Raw genomic sequence first — 14,314 nt, forward strand, 5'->3', positions numbered from 1 at the left:
CTCTGCCAGAGCTTCTGGCTCCTCCTATTCTCAGTGTGCCACTACAGGAAGCCACTTTTTATAGGTGTGCACATGCGGGCTCACTCCCAAGCTGGGCTGTGTTTATCTATAGACACGCACAGCCTGGTTTAGCCACACCCCCACTTCCTCTCTCAGCTCACAGGATCTGATAGACAGAAGCAGGAGCTAATTGCTCCCTCTGCTGCCTCTCTGTCCTGTGAGGAGAGTGAGAGAGAGACCATATGGGCCCAGCAATTGATTGAGATAGGACTCAGGTAAGTATGGGGGGTGGGGTTGGTGAGGGGGGAGATGTTTCCACTTGATAATTTTTTACCTCAAAGTTATTGTAAAGTCAGATTTTTTTTTATCTTAATACATTCTATGCATTAACATAAAAATCCTTCTGTATGCAGCAGCCCCCCTCAGCCCCCCTAGTACTTACCTGAGGTCCCTCTAAGTCCAGCAATTTTGCAGGAGTGTCTCGGCTGTGGTTCCTTATGACTCCCCTTCTCAATGACTGAGACAGCAGACATCAAAGTCAGTCAGCTAACGAGGAGAGAAAGGGGGCAGGGTGGGTTGTGGTTCTGTGTCTGAATGGACATAGGGAGTGGCGGCTCGGCTCGGGTGCCCCATAGCAAGCTGCTTGCTGTGGGGGCACTCAACAGGAGGGAGGGGCCTGGAGTGCTGAAGAGACCCAAGAAGAGGAGGATCTGGGCTGCTCTGTGCAAAACCATTACACAGGGCAGGTAAGTATAACATGTTTGTTATTTTGAACAAAAAAAAAATGACTTTCCAATCACTTTAATGCAGAGAATGCATTAAGGTAAAAACATGTTCTGTCTTTTGAACCACTTTAAGCTGGTCATATATGGTTGTAATTTTGTCAGATTCCTGGGAAAAGGCTGAAATTTGATCTATGGGTGGCCCTGTCGACAGCACCCAGCTTGAAGCTTGTATGGCCAGCTTTAGTTTTATAAAAAATGGAATTAGGCTCTATGTAGCTCAAAGTATTAAACCTAATTATTAAACTGAAGATGCCCCTAAACCCAATGCTTGCACCCAATATTAATATAATAATAATAAAAAAAAGGGTATCATAACCCAAAGAAGACCATCAAATGCATAACAATACTACCAAAATGACCTTGCGTCAAAATTCCAAACATTTGAAAATCCAAACCATCGCAAGTTTGGAACAAAAATGATAAATACAGCTAAATATGAAGTGTAGAAACACATCGGACACTTGTTAGTAACGTTCTAAAGTAAGTGACGTTCCCATTTGTGGAAATCCTTTTGGCTACAAGTACAGTAAGTCACAATGGGTTACATTGGACAAAGCCCACATAAGCGGCCAAGTAGGATGATACCTGCTTTGGTTGGTCTATGTAATTCATAAAATATGTGTAGTACAGTAGGCAAGGGGCTCACAAGATATGTACTATATATATAACCTATACATTTTTCAAAGAATATACCCAGCCTTTTGAGGATGTCGTGTGATGTGTCAGACTCTCTGTACCTGACAGCTTAAGAGACGAAGGAAAACCTTGTGTCATCATCAAAGCATTTGAGTAGTACCTATTTACAGGATAAGCGTGACTCTTGCATAAAGATTAAAGACAGATATACTGACCCTGTCTTTTTTATGTTTTACATATGGCTTAAGTCATTACCTTATCGTCCAGGCACCATGCCAAAAATTATTTCAAACTTTCTTTATACCTTGCTAGAGCTTAAAAAAATGCACTAAATATATGTGTTGAAACTCTGCAAAAACTATACTCAAAACAAGTCATAGCAGATTTCCTGGAGAGAATTACTACATTTAATTACAAGTTATTAAAGTACAGTACTATATATACATTTTCAACCCCCCCCCCCCCCTAGTGGTACAGCCTTGAATCAGAAAAAATATGTTTTTAATGGGAATTTTATGTCACTGTTTTTGGGCTCATTCAGATGCGTGGCTAGGGGGTGGTAAAGACAGGTGGTTCAACTTCCCCCTAACTGCCAACCTAAACATGGATGTGCAACTGCTTAGGGCTGTACACATGCATGGACCTTGATGCTTTGCTTAAACCCCTGTTGCACCTGGTGGGCAGTACCACCACTGAGCACTACCCATTGAGGTGAATAGGGCTGCATGCAATGTGCATGTGCAATACACACAGTTGTGAAGCAGTAGTTCTGTCTTTTCAGGGTAAAACAGACAGTGAGGAAGCAACATATCACCTTACAGCAGCCTGTCAACTGCCCTCTGAAGGTGATCCACTACAGATTACCTTTTTGGGGTGGCAAGGGCTACCACCTGTGTAGGTGAGCCGTTAGGAGCCAATTTAACAATTCGAAATTTGTTTGTTACCATGATATTTAACAAACTGTGTACAAAATAACCCATATAGCTTATTTAAAAGTAAAAAAAAAAGTTATGAGGAAATGCTAGATAAGCTCTGGTGCAACTAAGTGCCTTCAGAAGTCACATAATTAGCTGAATAAAGAATGGTTAAAAAATTAGATACAGTAACCTGTTACAAATGTAGTAAAGACTTACATCAAAAACTCACAGCTGTAAATGCCACCAAATGGTGCTCTACTAAGTACCAAATCAGAAGTAAGTATACTTATGCAACTATCAAATGTCTGCTAGCAAGGTTTAAATTTTACAACACAATAAGGCCTCATTCACACAGGCCTTCTTAAAGCGGTGGTTCACCCTAAATAACAACATTGCCATTCAGCATACTAGCGTCAGCTAAAGTATGCCTTTATTATTTTTTTTTGCGCCGTACTCACAGTTTAATCCCCTAGTTACATTTCAGACACCCGCTGGGAATGGGCGTTCCTATGCAGAGGGGAACATGATTGACGGCCGGCTATGGCGCGTCACGCTTCCTGAGAAGGGCCGGAGTAGGACTCGGCTCTTCACAGCGCTATACGGCGCCTGCGCACAGACTAGGAGCTGACTGCGCAGGCGCCGTGAAGAGCCAAGTCCTATTTCGGCTATTTTCGGGAAGCGTGATGCGCCATAGCCGGCCGTCAATCATCTTCCCCTCTGCCTAGGAACGCCTGAAACTTAACTAAGGGATTAAACTGTGAGTACGGCGCCCAAAAAAATAAATAAAGGCATACTGTAGCTCGCGCTAGTATGCTAGATAGTAGGGTAGAATTTTTTTTTTTTTTTTTAGGGTGAACCCCCGCTTTAAGCGTACACCCATGCTGGTGTCGTGTTTGCCCACAAATAGAGCTTTCTTTTGGTGGTATTTGATCACCTCTGCGGCTTTTATTTTTTGCGCTATAAACAAAAATAGAGCTACAACTTTGAAAAAAATGCAATATCTTTTACTTTTTGCTATAATAAATATCCCTCAAAAATATATAAAAAAAACTTTCCTCAGTTTAGGCTGATACGTATTCTTCGACATATTTTTGTTAAAAAAAATCACAATAAGCATTTATTGATCGGTTTGCGCAAAAGTCATAGCGTCTACAAAATAGGGGATAGTTTTATAGCATTTTTTATATATATATTTTTTTTACTACTAATGACGGCGATCAGTGATTTTTATCGTGACTGCAACATTATGGCGGACACATCGGACACTTTTGACACATTTTTGGGACCATTGTAATTTTTACAGTGATCAGTGCTATAAAAATGCACTGATTACTGTGAAAATTACAATGTCAGTGAAGGAGTTAACCACTAGGGGGCGCTGTAGGGGTTACGTGTGCCCTAGTGTGTGATTCTTACTGTAGGGGGCGTGGCTGGGTGTGTGACGTCACTGATCGTCGTTCCCTATGACAGGGAACAGACGATCACTGACAAGCCACTAGGAAGAACGGGGAAAGGTTTGTTTACACTCACCTCTCCCCATTCTTCAGCTCTGTGACCTGATCGTGGGACACCGGTGGCGATCAGGTCCACTGGCGCCGCACTCGTGACCCACGGCTTGGTTCTTAAATGGGACGTATTTTTCCAATGAATGTAATAACAAGTTAAAGCATCCTAAAGGTATAATTTACTATGCTATATATATATATATATATATATATGTATATATATATATATATAATAGTATATATATATGCAGACCATGCACGACCAATTTTTTAAAGCTGAAAACATTCACCAAACATTAACTGCAGGTAAATAATTCACTGTAGTTAAAAATATATGCAGTGAATGTTTGGTGAATGTCACAATCACTGCTTAATAAATACAATCCCAAATATGCTCTGGGATATATGTATTAACCCAAGATGGCCTTTTGTTGGATCTGAAAGCCCATGATGTTGATTGCACAGTGCGTTTTTAAATCCAATGGACAAAACTACATTTATGTATAGGGTGTTGCTAGAGTGGTAGAGGTGAGATTTTTGTTTAGTGTAGTGTACATAAATTTGTGCAGGCTTGGCTGGCAGCCAAGCCTGTCTGTGTTTTTTCCTGGGTTGGGCAGAGATCCAGGGAGAGCAGGATGACTCACAAACATCATCACTGAGACCCCCCCCCCTATTTCTAAAATGTACTACTGGAACCTTGTAGAAAGATGGGAGGGGAAGTAAGGTGGAGCTGCCTGGAGTATTTTGAGGGCCCTGACCAATCGCCAACTTGGGTTTGCAAATACTCTGGGTCAGCCCAGCTGGGGAGGAGAGTTTGGTTGGAAGCTGAAGATGGAGTGTAAGGCTGACGTAGCCTTTAAGGGAGCTCCCCAGTCTGTGGGGGGGGACCTTGGGCCTGGGCTCAGGTGCGGATGGGACCTTCCCAAAACCCACGGAGGTGTCCTGGCCCAAAGGCACTGGGAGCAAGGTGAGGACAGTGGGAGAACACTGCCGGGAAAGTCTGCAAAAGAAACAGGAACAGTCAAGAGGGCTGGTGAGTGACACACAGTCAGGAGAACTGGAAGGCACACCTGAGAGGACTGGGATGGAGCAGTCTGGGATGGATGCAGAGCCTTTTAGGAAGACTGTGGTGGCATGGGCACTGGAAAGAGGCATCTGCAGCCAGGAGGGCTGGCAGGGCCTGAATAGGTGGTACTGGGAGCAGTAGCCTCATATAGGACAGCTAGCACCAAAGACTTCCATTTTTGCTACACCATAGTGACCCACAATCCCTGCCTGCAAAGGGCATTTTCTTTTGGTCTGACAGAGCCAGTCAGATCTCCACATCAGTGCAAACTGGTCTTGGGAGTGATAGTCTGCAAGCTAGTGTATGTGCTGGAGGTCAAGGAGAAGAGATTGTATATAGTTAAGACTCTACTAATTTACTTCAATCAAGTGGGCATCCCATATGCACCCTATCACCATCCAAGTTCTATTCCCCTAATTAAACCAAAAAAGTTGCAATGATTGCTTACTGATTCTGTGTGACTGGAATTTGTGTGCCTGGCTCTGCAGGGTGGGAGACGAACCACATTCACCAGCGGCCCATATAGGGGTAGCGATACATTTACATTTGCAAAAAATACAGTAACCAGATACTTTGTATAGGAATATAAATTAAATTAAATAAAAAAATAATATAACATTTCTTAGTCTGCCAACACACATTTATTTTCAAACTACATAAATTAAGGAAAACAGGTAAATAAGGGGCTGCAACCTTCCCACATAAATGCTCCGCCCGGTGCTCAGACCTTGAGGCTGCTGACACCTCCAATGTACCAGAATAAGGAAAGGGATGGTCGGCACTTTGGATGACATCCAAAATAAATAAATAATAATCTATATATATATAACTCAACGTGTGTGTGTGTATGTATGTATGTATGTATGTATGTTCCAGCATCACGTCCAAACGGCTAAAGATATTAACATGAAACTTGGCACACATGTTACTTATATGTCAGCAACAAACATAGGATAGGTGGTTTAACCCTTACCCACCCCAATTTGCCATGGTCGGGGTTTTTCTTTAAAGTCCCATTCAACTCTATGGGAAATACATGTTACTTCATAACTTCCAAACGGCTGTACATATTTCGATAACACTTGGTCACATGTTACTTATATGTCCACTTAAACTATAGGATAGTTAATTTATCCCTTAACTACCCCCATTTGTGAGGGTCTGGGTTTTTGTTTAAAGTCCCATGCAAATCAATGGGAAATGTATGTTCCCACATAACTTCTGTACACCTGGAGATATTTCAATAATACCTGGTACACATATTACTTATATGCCAAATAAAAATATATGACAGTTAAATTAACCCTTACCTACACCCTTATATAAAAGATGGGTATATTTATATTACCATGATTTTCCTCCCCAAAAGGTTAAGATAGGAAGACCGGCAACGCCGGGTATTCAGCTAGTAATAAATAAATAGGAGCTGTGTATCAGATAGTATGAGATAAAGGGGCGTCTGGGGCGATGATGTATGCAATTATTAGCAGGAATTGTGTGATGTAGGTTAGAAATACATGCAATATATTAACTAGTGCACTATTGGCTTTTCTCTGGAAAAAGAAAAACCTTGCCAAGTAGATACTGAATACAGTTGGATTTTAACATCGTGGAGAATCACAGCCCAGAGCGATCGAGAGGAGCTGCTCCCTATTCATTGGGTTGACTAAGCGCACTTGACCCACCACCTTACGGTGTTCCCGGGTCCACCATATCCGGTAAGAGTATTCAATCTATTCTTACCTTATGAATTGGGAATATTTTGGAATTGGATTCCAGATACGGTGATATTGGGAAGATAACAGACATCATCTCTCATATATGCTCTGACGGCTTGATTACATATGGATGGACACTATAGAAATATATGTACCCATACACGCACTTCCTATTGTGTTTTTACGAATTTCATTATTTGATTACACTGTGGACTTTATTATTAGCACTAATTCTCACAAATTTCATTATTTGATTACACTGTGGATTTTATTATTAGTACTAGTTTTTGCAACCTTACATGTCAGACGCATGCCTGGATTTCTTGCAATGCTCTTTTTAGTTGTCTATAAAGGTGGCATTAATCCTACTGACAATCCCTGAATTATTTTTAGGGGTTTCTCTGGGGGAAGAGGTTGAGAAAAGCTGTTGTGAGGGCTCTTTTACACTATATGTGCATAGAAAACTCATTACGGCCCAGCCATTCATGTGGCCAAAGAATCTGAATCCGGAAGGAAGACTGGGAGAAGATGGATGCTCCCATTACTGCTGAGACTGCTGACACCACAGCGCTAGAAGGGATCGTTTGGCAGGCAAGTCTTCCATATTTTGCTAATATGCTGTGCATACTAGTATACATTATTATGGCATAAAGCTCACAAGGGACTTAAAAAAAATGTTTACAAGGGTAAATTCTGCTTTAAAATGACTTGTGTGACTGTGATATCGGATCTTGTTAGATTGATACTTGGCTACCCATTGAACAGGAGGAGGAGGCAACACAAGACAGCTGGGCTATGGGAACAGTAAGCATGAACCCAGTCCTGCTCACATCATCTTATCTGCATACTGCAAAACTAACGTGCCCCAACATTTTGAAGCCATTGGGTCATCAAAAAAGCTAGACAATAGCTGCCTTCTTTCCTTTAACTTTGTATGAAGTGTGTCTTCAATACACGTTATCTCCTTTAATAAGCCCAAGCAAATCAAAAAAGTTTGAAAATGTAACTTTCCATCAATTTACCATTTTTTTGCAGTCTTGCAAAATGATTACGTTAGCCTAAAATCCAAACTTCTGTGCAGCTCTTAGAATCAGAACAGAGCAACCGCTTGTGTAGTGGTAATTCTTTCCTTGATCTACAGTATCACATTGTTTTAGATGTCTTATTAAACTTCTGTGGCTTTGATGCCTTAAAAGGATGGTGACATTGAGGTGTTTGCATCCCTTATCTTGCATAAAAGATACAGTATTTATAGCTCAAACGGGCAGAAGAATGTCATCCTCCCTATTACTAGTGTCATTGTTGATAATGCGGACCATCAAAACTCTGCAGTAGTTATTTTCTCTCCCTCAGTCTGCTAGGAGAAGTGACCCAGCACACAGCAGGTGAGTGGTACCCAACTGTTAGATCCTTATAACACCTACCAGGTTTTCAGATGTCAGGATATTTTCTCCTGTTCAAGAACTGATTATTTGAAACAAAAGCAGCTTTTAATATTTTAATTTTATGGAGTATGCTTAATTTTGCTCTTGCGTTAAAGTGACATTAAACTATAGTTTAAAAAATATATATACTTAACTGAAAAAATACATCTTGTATTGCTCTCAACCTCCTCCACGTCTCCAAATTCTGAGTGTGGCCAAATTCATTCTTCTACTCTTAGCTACCATCTCTTGCTTACTCCAAAATTGTTTATGGAGTATGGGGTTGGTATTGTGCATAGAGTAGTGCACATGATCACAATTAATGGCCACGGCTCATTCCAAACAATACAGAAAGCTTTAGCAGTTACTCAAATTTTAGTTCACTGAAATGATCAGCGATACATGGAATTTTACTTCATTACAAGTTTTTTTTATTGTGCCAGTTTTTATTTGTACTGTATTCCATACTCTCTTCTTTGCTTGATTAAATAAACTTGAATGATTTGGAATATGGTACCATATTATGAAAATAAACCAGGTAAAAATGGACATTTTTGATTTTGCTCATCCAACCACCAAAACTTTATTTATGAGATTTGTACATTTACTGTTTTGTTATACTATACAAGCTCACAATAAGCTGTGGCTAGCTTATTCTCTTACCGGAATGCATAATGTGGTACAAAAGATAATCTGACAAAAAAATTCAATATGATCATTGAGCCAAATCAGATAGCTGCTATGATATATTTAATACCAAAATCAGATTGAGAGACTTTGGACCTGAAGCTATTTTTGTGCACAGTGTTCTATACATACAGAATATAAAAGTACTACATTAATTTATTGCATGCTGAAAAGCAACATTAGCCATGTTAAATGTTTCCAAGAATCAAAGAACAAGAACAAGGTAACAACGTTTAACATTATAATGTTGCAATAATATTTAAAGTACAGAGGTAAGATGTGCAAGGCCAATGAAAAATATATTGCCGCTTCTTAAACATTAAAAAGATAACTAAAGTAATATTAGGTATAATTTTTCACAAACTATTTCAGCATGGTTTTTAATTGTTCTTTTCTTTTCAGACTCTTATAACTTAATTATGTATTATCAAATATTAGAAATGTAAAGGATTTTTTTTTTTAATTAGAACCAAACATGCATACACATCACATTTTTCTTTAATCTTCAGAGTACACTACTGTAACATAGCATTACAGTATATGTAATCATTTATGGAAACTATAATGCTATATAAAAGAAACACACAAATGTAGCTTGACTGTGAGAGTTCACAAACTGATAACTAGCAGATTTTTGGCAAACCTGTAATTGGGATAGGCAAATAAAAGGAGTACTTGCTATCAGGCTTCATTTGAAGTCAATGGTTACCAATCGCACACTGTTTAGCTGCCCTGATCAGTCTCTAAAGATTCATGTGCAAGTTTTCACATTCAAAAAGTTGAAACTTGCTAAGATCATGCATGCTTACCCTCCTCCTTTCCTGTTCCCCAACACTCCTATTAATTTCCATGTGGCAGTGTTGGACCTGGCAGCTGACAACTCAGCAGGGCAGGACTTAGGGTGGTGGGGGCCCCTGGGCTTGAGTGTTGAAGGGGCCCCCTGGAGCCGAGAATTGGGGGGGTCGAATACATTGAGCGAGGGGGGGATCATAGTTGTTGAGCGGGGGGGTGCGCATTAAAGTTGTTGAGCGGGGGGGCCAATTGAAGTTGTTGAGCGGGTGGGTGCGCATTAAAGTTGTTGAGCAGGGGGGGTGCCTCTCACCTGTGCACGGAATGTGTCGGCTCTCTTCCCTTCAGCAGACATCCACACACCGCTCCGGTTCCTCCTGGGGGGGGTTTTGCAGTTGTTGAGCAGGGGGGAGTGCCTCTCACCTGTGCCGACAGCCGGGGCCACAGACTGTCATTAGCCCGGCTGTCGGCTTTCTTCCCTTCAGCAGCCACAGTCCTCCACAAAACGCTCCGGTTCCTCCTGCTTCCGTGCTGCCTCCTCTTGCAGTGCGGGAAAATTAATCCTTTCGCGGGACTGCGGGAAGAAGCCTGCGGGAAAGTCCCGCAGAATCCGTGCGTGTTGGGAGGTATGCGCAGGCCTGCCATCAGGAATTTTGGGACCCCTTACACAGCTTAAGGCATGGGCCCCCTGGAGCAGAGAACCGGGGGGGGGGCCTTTACAAAAAAAGAAGGAATAAAGAAAAAAAAAATATATATATATATATATAAAAGGGGGGTAGCCATCCGGGGCCCTGGGGACCTCTGGGGCCTTTAATAAAAAGAAAAAAGAAACCTCTGGGCCCTTTAATAAAAAAAATAAACATTTATAAAAAATACATAAAAAAGGGAGGTTGCCATCCAGGGCCCTGGGGACCTCTGGGCCTTTAATTAAAATAAATAAATAAATAAATAAACAAGACAAAAAAAAACATTTCTAAAATAAAAAAAAGGGGGGGGGTAGCCACATGGGGAACTGGGGACCTCTGAGCCCTTTAATAAAAAAATATATATATATATATATATATATATATATAAAAAAAATGTAAATTTTTTTATATAAAAAAAAAGGGGGGGGTTGCCATCCGGGGCCCCCTATTGGGTGGGGCCCATGGGCTTGAGCCCAGTGAAGCCCAATGGTAAGTCCGGCCCTGCAGCTCAGGCATCAGTACCTGGAACCAAGTAGGTGAAGTTGAACTAAAGTCAACAATGCTTATTTTTCCTTCAATGGTCCGATGTCTATCTTTGGTGCCAGCATCTTCTACATCCTTCTGGGTGCCGGACTGCAGCTGTCTTCATTATTGGTCCCTTACACATGAGTTCAGTTATTTAAGCACACAGAATCAGGGCATGCACAGCACAGTGTACATTCTAAAGAAGACTGCAAGCAGGCAGGTAGGCCGATTTTATTGCAGAAGGACATTACATATCTATATTGCAATAAAGAGCCTGCTTGCTCCCAGTTTTTTGTTAAAGACTTTAGTTCTGCTTTTAAGTGTTTGTAACCCTAAAAAAATGTATCATGTTCCCTTATAGTAGGTTAATGCTTGTGCTGTCTAACCTCCCCCTCTCTTAAATGTAAACAAACCTGGCTGATCCTGATTTTTTCTGCCCTCCCTCTGTAAACTGACCACAATTGACCACAATTTATCATGGCTGCTGAGCCCTGACACTGTGGTCAGTTTACGTGCCTCCATCATCTGCAGCTCTCCTCTGTCCTCTCCCCCACCCCCTCCCTGTCTGTCAGCTCAGTGTATCTGTGTGAGCTGTCTCCACCCTTCCCTCTCCTGTCACTATTCATAGTACATTCAACTTTAACAAATTTCACTGCCTGCCCCTCTCCTTTATCTAACAATAACTCACAGTGAAAATGTTTATTGAAAACAAAGCCTCTAAATAATTGTTTCAGATATCTTCAGGCCGGTCACGTGACTTCCGGCCACTCTGCTACTCAAATCCAGGGCTACAGCAGGAGGGGCTGAGCAACTAGCACGGCGGTCACGTGACCTCCCAACTGACATCAGGGGAAGAGCTTAGTACATGAGGTGACGTTCTGTGCTCTTCCATCATCCAATCATGCACAAGTAAATAATAATAAAATAAAATAAATCCCTTGCATGTTATTGGGTATTCTTTGCCAAGTAAGTTTTTGATACATTCATCAAGCTAAGGGAAAATTCACTGGCAAAGTAAAATTTCCCCTGCAAAGTGAACAGCCTATTTTCCAACTGGAGTGTAACACAAGTTTTGATGCAAACTACATCAAAGATGTAAACAGGGCTTTAGAGGGTAATTTTCACCAATCCCACAATATAATGGAAGAATAGGAGACCATAATCCAAAATATTTCAATGTAGTCAATTGAACAGATTGAAATGTGATTAATGAAATTTGACTGGTGCAGATGAAAAAAAGAATTCTAGGTGAAAATGTTTTGATCAGCTGTATATCCGTGTCTTGAGCAAGCCCTAAGAGAATAATTATTTTACTTCACTTATTAGTGTGCCCAATAGTTAAGAGACTTGTGCAGTGGTTATCTGAATGCCTAGCAAAATGTAGTCAATACATTATTGAAAAAATACTTATGTAGCCCCATAGGTGTGCACAGCCTATTGCATTGGGGTGTGCACCCCAAAGCAATAGGGCAATGAACAGTGTCGGTAGCACAGTGGACGATGTCAAAAGGGCAGAGACTGGTGTCAGTTTATTTTTTTATTATGACCTTTTTACAATTTTATTATTTTTTACAATATATTCAGTTTTTTTTACAATATTATTTTATTTTTTACAATTATTTTTTTTGGGAGCCTAGGTGAAATATAAGGGGTCAAAACCGACCCCTGATGTCTCACTTTTGAGACAGAGATTCCATAGTTACTTTCTCTGCAGCCAAGTAGCAGAGTGAATTTGCTCAGCACAGGGTCATTAGGGTGTGCCCAGGCACACCTGGCACACCCTGTGCGCACGCCTATGTGTAGCCCTGGTTATGGTTATGAGAAATGCCCCCCCCCCCCCCAGACAGGATAGTGTTCTAAACCTGTAAGTATATAAGAGTACCAGAACTTTTGCTAAGTGGAAGAGTAGGATTGATAATACAGTTGGCAGTTTCTCCACCTAGGACAAGGCCTCTGTGAACAGAGCAGATTCCTGTCCTGGGAAATTAACCAGCAATCTAAATAAAGTCATTAGGAGCAGAGAAACTACTACAACCAGCATATAACATTAATAAACAGACTCCCCTTCTAATATACTGGAAGGTGACCACTACACACATACAGTAGCACAAACCTAGCTATCTGGCACTGTGGGTGTGAGATAATAACAATAGGACAGAGATATGGCTTTTCAGAATGATTTTAAAACACACTGAAAAAGCTTTGGGCAGCTGCAGTTAAACTATTAGAAAATAGGAATATTTGCCTAATAGTCTCTTCTTGTGGCCTGGGTGAAATACAACAGCTCCTGTGTGTGTATATATGGGTATGTGGCTCAGCTCTCTGGCTCTAATTCCTGGAAACTCCCCTTTAAATTACATTGCATTTGCAAGGGTTGCAAGAAAGAAATGTGCGCAATTCCCCTATCAACACAGGCAGTGCTGACAGGGAAATCCTTCCTGCCGAGACATTGTAGGGGAAGCCACCCCTGTTGGGAGAAGAAAGTGATTATTGCTAGAGCCTATAGAAGCCACTAGTGTTAATCGCAAGTATAATTCGGCAGGCTGGTTGTTCCCCAGTTGATCCATCGATCAACTTGGTACATTCACATATCTCCCCCTGAGAATGAGGGACACCTAGGGATAGAGAGGACATGCGTAGCGCACCGTGGCAAAAATGGGTGTGGCTTAAATATGCTGAATACTGAGGTGGCTTAAACACTTGCTTACCGGGCACATATACCCCCCTCCTGCCCAGGTGAAATTTCAGCTTCCGGCACTGCGTCGCTTTAACTGACAATTGCGCGGTCGTGCGACGTGGCTCCCAAACAAAATTGACGTCCTTTTTTCCCCACAAATAGAGCTTTATTTTGGTGGTATTTGATCACCTCTGCGGTTTTTATTTTTTGCGCTATAAACAAAAAAAAGCAACAATTTTGAAAAAAAAAACAATATTTTTTACTTGTTGCTATAATAAATAGCCCAATTTTTTTTTCCAAAAATTTTTTTTTCTCAGTTTAGGCCGATACGTATTCTTCTACATATTTTTGGTAAAAAAAAAAAAAAAAAAATCGCAATAAGCGCTTACAAAATATGGGACAGAATTATAATTATTATTATTATTTTTTTTTATTTATTTTTTTACTAGTAATGGCGGCGATCTGCGATTTTTTTTATTGGGACTGCGACATTATGGCGGACACATCGGACACTTTTGACACATTTTTGGCGCCATTCACATTTATACAGCGATCAGTGCGATAAATATGCACTAATTACTGTATAAATGTGACTGGCATTCAAGGGGTTAACACTAGGGGGTGAGGAAGGGGTTAAATGTGTGCCTGTATTGTGTTCTCACTGTGTGTGGAGGGGGGGTGACTGGGGGAGGTGACCGATCTATGTCCCTATGTACAAGGGACACAGATCGGTCTCCTCTCTCCCCTGACAGGACGTGGAGCTCTGTGTTTACACACAGAGCTCCACGTCTTGTCCCTGTAGCCGCCGATCCCGAGTGCCTGGCGGACATCGCGACCGCCAGGCACGCGCATCGGCATCTCGGGGACGCGCCGGGCGCGCTCGCGCGCCCCCCAGTGGC

General features: G+C 41.4%; 1 protein-coding gene across 1 annotated transcript in view; it reads left to right on the forward strand.

The window, feature by feature from the left end:
• Positions 1-7,913: 7,913 nt before the first annotated feature.
• The window catches only part of FHL2 (four and a half LIM domains 2), a 104,137-nt gene continuing 97,736 nt past the window's right edge, over positions 7,914-14,314 (forward strand). Inside the window, exon 1 of the mRNA XM_040336397.1 lies at positions 7,914-8,012. The gene's annotated coding sequence lies outside the window, so the exon portion shown is untranslated. The remainder of the gene's footprint in view (positions 8,013-14,314) is intronic.

The sequence above is a fragment of the Rana temporaria genome, chromosome 2, assembly GCF_905171775.1.
Source record: "Rana temporaria chromosome 2, aRanTem1.1, whole genome shotgun sequence".
Classification (NCBI taxonomy): Eukaryota; Metazoa; Chordata; class Amphibia; order Anura; family Ranidae; genus Rana; species Rana temporaria.